At 51.8% G+C, this 6,344-nt stretch overlaps 1 pseudogene; it reads left to right on the top strand.

The window, feature by feature from the left end:
* The first annotated feature begins 739 nt into the window (after positions 1 to 739).
* Positions 740 to 5,187, top strand: LOC112818302 (acrosin-like; annotated as a pseudogene).
* The last annotated feature ends 1,157 nt before the right edge of the window (positions 5,188 to 6,344 follow it).

Raw genomic sequence — 6,344 nt, 5'->3', positions numbered from 1 at the left:
GACCTCACTGCCTCTTGCACATCAAGTCTCAATTTTAGAAAACCCTTTCTTCTCACAGATACTGAGGTGCCCCACCTGTGGCTGACCCCAAAGACCCCAGGGTATTCTCATGGCATTCTTCTTGTGTCCCGCCCCCACCTTTGGCTCTGACAGGCCCCAAGGTACCCCCAAAGTCTTGTGGCATCTCCCCAGTTCCCAGAAATTCCAACCCTGGACCCACATTGCTCCCCACACCTGGGATCACTGGACCTGCCTTGGCTACTCTCCCTCCTCCTCCCACCATCCAACCCCACACTGCAGCCCCAAGATCCTTGGGGCTGTTTTCTGAGTCTCCCGCCCAAAATTGGCTCTAAAGACCTCAAGCGATTACACCTCTCCCTCTCCTCCTCTAGCCTCCCCCTCTAACTCGGGATCTCTCATATTTCTAGGGCTCTTATCATTGGTCCTGCTTCTTATGGCACCTTTTTCCTCACCTTGGGGCTACACCCACAAGACCCCAGAACTCATACTCCTCAAAACCAATTCCTGAAACCTGCAGCTTTCTGCTTCCCTACCGTCCTGACATCTCCTCTCCTCAGGAGCTCCGCCTCGGCCCATCCACACTCCCGGTTGCCCCACTTTGCCAGGCCCCCTAGCCCTGATTCCCCCATCGTGCAGGTGCGAGGACAGGCTGTGCCTCTTATTGTTTTGAACTGTGCCCCTGGTCTCTCCCCAGTGCCCCCCGTGGGTGACGGTTCAGGAAGAACCCACCGGGAAGTGGCCCTATCATCGGAGGGCAGGATGCAACAATCGGGGCTTGGCCCTGGATGGTCAGCCTCCAAGTATTCATGTCCCATAATAACCAAAGGCACCATGCGTGTGGAGGCACATTGCTGAACTCCCATTGGCTGCTTACTGCTTCCCACTGCTTTGTCTCCAAAAAGTACATGTGGGAGTGCATGGAGGGATGTCTTCAGAAAGGCTCTTCCCAGAAAGGGACATTCTCCAGGGCTCTCTGTGCGCAGTCTCCCTGGGGCACTGGGCCTTGTGGCAACCAGAACGTGTGGGTGGGTCCAGGCCCTTGCTGAGGGAGGGCTCTGAGGATCATGGTCACCAGAGGTTTCTGTCGAGGCCATCCTTTCTGAGGATGACCTGGCTTGCCTTTGTGCCCACAGAAAATTATATGACTGGAGACTAATTTTTGGAGCAAGGGAAATTATGCATGGGAACGCTAAGCCAGCGAAGCCGCCTCCACAGGAGAGATATGTCGAGAAAATCATCATTCATGAGAAATACATCCCCAGTTTAGAGCACAATGACACCCCTCCTGTTCCCTGAGGGCAATTCATCAGAATGGGCCCCCTGCCCCAATTTAGCACGGGCCCACATGGAGTTCCCCAAGCCTATTGGGTGGCTGGCTGGTGATTCTTGAAAGAGAAAGGCGAGTATGCGAGGGGCTCTCACAGGGGTAGGGGCACTGCTGGTCATACCCTCAGTGGTCTCTGAAGTGCAGGGGCCATATGTGGTGCCTAGTGGTGATGTCCACCTGCATGCAGGACACTCTTCCCTTTTAGAGCGGGAGAAACTAGCAGCCGAAGCCCCTGTCCACAACCTCACCACTAATGGCTCGTGTTGTCGCTGGGTGGAAGGGTGCTCGCAGCCCCAGGAGAATCTGGGCATTTTTCGAACGGGGTATGGGCTGTGGCTATATCTGGGGCCTGGAACCCCAGTTGCTACCTTCTGGAAATGGGGGATTGTCCCCTGAAATGGCACCTGGAGAAGAGCACGAGATGGGATTTTGTGGTTGTGGGCCAACTCCTCTCTTCTCTGGACATCCATTTCTCCATCTGTGAGGGGAAGGGCCATGTCACGTTGTCTCTGAGCTCTGAGACCGCAGAGCCTAGCCCTCTAGACCTCAGTGAACCTCTGCTCCCCACACTCGCTGGTCACAATGCGAGAATCCCCCCTCCCCATCCGAGTGACTTCGTTCTCTCTGGAGAGAAGGGACATGGTTCTTCGCAGGACAGCAGCAGGCAGCAAGGGTTTGACGAGGAGGTTAGGCCTTTCAACTTTCCACAGGTGACCACATAGACTTTTTACCCAGTCACAATGGGGATTAGAAGAGAGACTGAAAGCTCTTCTGTCGCTTGATAATGGAAAATGAGGGCTCCTAATTCAAGGCACTTCAGTCATTTGGGGTACAAAACTCAGGCTTTTCTGGAGACAAAACCCTGGTAGTTTCACTATGCTTCTTGTAACTCTTCTTCCTTCTCTCAAGGCTGCCCCCTTTTCTGATTGGGTTGCTTCTCCTCCTGGGCACCCTTGTTTTCTCTGGCCTCTGCTGGCCGCTCCCTCCCTGACCTGGGGTATCAACCTCTGTCTGGCTATTGATGTCCATAGCTGTGCTGAGGCCTCTAGAGCATTCTTCTTCTCCCACCTCCCCAGCCTACACTGTTCAGCCCACCCACACAAACATGTGCGCAGTGTCCCAGGGTTCTTGTAGTCCCTGGGGCGGCTGATCTCAGGGTTCCCATCTACATTCCCTGCCCTACCACCACCTTTGCTTTCCTATCTCTAAAGGATTATAGGCTCCCAGCTACAACGTGGACATCACCCAAGGCCTCTTTTGTTCTAGAATCCTCCTCAACTTAGTGGGTTTCGACCATCTTCTGGTGAATTCATCCCTCAATGTTAAGGCCAAATCTTAAAGAAATCCCCAGCCTCCAAATTTCTGTGACATTCTTGCAGACCTTCCTTTTTCTACCTCCTCCTTGAGGCCATAGGCTTCTGGGGTAGTCCTCTTTTTCTATTGAATTTCAAGTTCTTGTGGACTTTTTAGCATTTAAACCAAGGTGTTGGTATTGAGAAAACCCTGTTCTTTTCCAGGTCATCTGGCTCTTCCATAGATTTAAAAGTTCACGATAAGCGACCAGGCTTGTTGCGGTGGTCATTTCCATGTCACCCTGGCCTTGGGGACAGTGAAAGTACAAAAATAACATTCTTGGGTGGTATGCAAAGTGGACCTGAAGGGCCTGGAAACGCAGTCCAGGCCACACAAACACACAGTCTGAATGCTGTGTGCCTAGCTCCATCCATTTTGCTCCACTTGTTTCTAGCTTCCCACTTGGCCTCCACTGCCGTGTTCCAAGTGTGATCTGCCAACTCTCCACCGGGATGCATGCGATTTCAGACCCACCCACTGGGCTGTGGCTGGACTGTGGGTGAGGCTTGGTGCGGGGATACCACCTGATGAAGAGGGGATAGCTGTCCCTATAGCCAGGTGTGAGGTTGGCTGATGGAATCATAGACTGGGCTGGGCCTTTCTTAACACAATGGTCATGATGGAGCCTCTAGGGCAGTACAGGATGTCCTGACCTGCCTTCCGGTTATTCCAACCACCCATGCCCCTGACAGTTCTGTGTGCGTGGAGGCCATCATGCAGCTCCTCCTTCTCTGTAACGTCAAAATGGATGGGAGGCATGCGGGGAGGGACTCATCTGCCCAACTCTAGCAGATCCTGTCCAGAACTGAGCTGAGGAGTTTAAGGGGGGAGAAAAAGCAATGAGGGGGACTTAGAGCCATACTGTGGGGAAATGAAATGTGTGTCCTGAATTTAGGTGTAGAGAGGAAAACCTTGGTCCGAATCCAAGACACACCAGATCCCTACCAGTTTGGGCCAGTGGTGCTCCAAGGTCTTGATTGGAGGCAAGGTGAGTCACAGCGCCTAACATAGGGGGACACTGTGGGGTGTAAATGAGGTGACACATCCTGGCTGTAGCTGTGAATAATCATCTGGCATCAACACACATTCCTGCAGCCACATCTGCTCATCCTCCATGCACTGCCCCTCCTCTTCACCTGCATATGCCTCCAACACCCCACATCCTTCATAAGTGTCTGAGGAGAGTCCAGGAGCATTGACTTTCATGGATTTTAGTTTGAATTAGAGCATTTCAGGATGATGGGGTTCCGTGGAGGGAGGAGGCTGGTCTTTCGCAAAACATGTCTTCTGTGATCGATGACCACAGAGCCGCCTGGCTGTAGACTACAGGATCGCACCTACACTGCAGGAGGCCTGTGTGAGCCTCATCGACCTCGACTTTGTAACTCCACCCAGTGGTACAATGGGCGCATTTGTTTAACCAATGTGTCTGCAGGGTACCCTGAAGGCAAGATCGACACCTGCCAGGTAACTTCCCTTCGGGCGCCCCTTTCCCTGTCAATACCTCTTTTGTGAATCCCTGAAATCCACTCCCTCCAGGGTCCTGCTTCAGTGACACTTTCCCTGGTCCCATCTTGTAGCAGTGAGGATGGGAGGTGATTCCTGGGGCCCATACAAATAACCAGTCACCACACAGAGAGCTTTATCCCACTGTGACACAGAGATCATACCACCCGAACACCACCCTGGAAAGGAATGCTTACCTCTCCTCACCAGAATACAAAACCTTCAAATCCACTTGTACACACATGCCCATGCATGCATAAAACCTAATACGTGGACAAATGGGTCGCTGATCTCTCCTCACTGCAAGGAGACCCGTGCCAATCCATCCCCTTCTCACATCTACCTGAAGCTGTTGATACCAACTCAATGTTTACAACCACCACTTGTGTTCATGGAGCAAGAAGCCATGTGACTGAACAAACTGTCCTTCCAGAGCCTATGGTCCTTCTGGGCAGGGGAAAAGTGGCTTAGACAAAGAGGGACTTCTGTGTCCTTCTGGACAGTGGGACAGGGGCGGGCCTCTCATGTGCAGAGACAACGTGGCAAACACCTATGTGGCCATGGGAGTCACAAGCTGCGGGGTAGACTGTATCCGAACTAAGCGACCCGGAGTCTACACGGCCACCTGGCTCTATCTGAAATGGACTGCTTCCAAGATCGGTTCTAATGCCTTGCACATGGCTCAATTGCCCACCCCTCCCATCCGACTTCTCAAGCAATCCCGGCTGACAGCCCTCTGTCCGCCCTTCTGTTCGCCCTCCTTGGTACTTCCAAAGCCCTCCTCGACCTCCCCCCAGCCCCCCTGCATCTCGACCTTGACCTCGACACAAACCCCTGGCGCCAACACCAGCCCCACCCCCAACAACACCTGCTCCCCCACCTATCACTAAAGCTCCCCAAGTACTTAATGTTGCCAGCGACTACAGCAACTCACAGAGATCTTGAAGGGGAAGACCTTTTCTAATGAAAAGGGGTATTAGGAAATGAAGACCACAGATCTCCCAGAACAGACCGCCGCCTCCTGATCTGACCCCACTCAAAACAGACACAGTGAGACCTTTACTCCCAAGGAAACAAGGATGAAATAAATAAATATAAACATATGTATAGATATATAAAATATATCTATATCTATCTATCTATCTATCTATCTATCTATCTATCTATCTATCTATCTATTTAATCTATGAAGGGATGATTTCTGGACTTCTTCCTACCTGCCAACCCCGACACAATCCAAATCCTCCCCCAGCAAATCTGTTTTTCCTCTGTCACCCTCCAACAGGGTGGAATTGCTTGGGTGTCAGGGGTCATTGTGGTTTCCTAAACCTTGATTTTTGAAGTTGGAACAAGCCGATATGTAGTGACAAGCCAGGTAAGGTCTGGATCTCAAACTCAGAGTCTCTGCTTTTTGAATCAGTGCAGGGGGGCCCTGGAGCACATCTGTGAGGTGAGCTGACTCAGAAGGAGGGGTGTGGGTCTGAGTCCATTGGAAGAATGACCCCAGTCTGAAGTTTTGTAGCATGGCCATTTGATGCTCAGTCCACATGGCCAACCCCATGCAGGAGTCTCCCCTCAATCAGAATTGCTTATGTCCATCTGGAATTCCTGAGAAAGAGATCTCGATGGCCTCAGGTCAACTGCCCACTCTGGTCAGGGCCCAGATCAAGCCCAAATGCTGGATTAGGGACTTGCGAATTACAGATGGCAGGCTCCAGAATTTAACCGCTGGGCTCATGGCAAGGCAGTTGCTGCAACAAGCAACCGTCTCATACCTGTTCACCTCTTCACTGTGTGCACATGTTTCAAGTGCAAGATGGTCCTATGTTCTGGTTGCAAATACAGATGGTATAGGTTACAGGAGCATGAGGGAGGAACTTTGGGTGAGGAAGACCAAGGACCCTGTCTTTTCCTGCTGGGGCGTCAACAGGGAATGATGAAGCAAATATGAGTATTTTCAGGATTCGTCAGTCTGTCTGGGTTCAAACAAACGCCCTGCTTTACCCCTCATCAGCTTTGTGCCCTTGGGAATATGGCCAGAGGGTTGGGTGATAATGAAATTAGGACAGATGTGAAGCTTTCAGAGCAGAGCGTGACACGCTATACATGCTTATAAATGTGGGCTCTAGAGCCAACT

The sequence above is a fragment of the Callorhinus ursinus genome, unplaced genomic scaffold (assembly GCF_003265705.2).
Source record: "Callorhinus ursinus isolate GAN/ISIS: 27379988/994484 unplaced genomic scaffold, GSC_fseal_2.0 scaffold2891, whole genome shotgun sequence".
Taxonomy (NCBI): Eukaryota; Metazoa; Chordata; class Mammalia; order Carnivora; family Otariidae; genus Callorhinus; species Callorhinus ursinus.
This window is presented reverse-complemented; position numbering and strand designations above follow the sequence as displayed.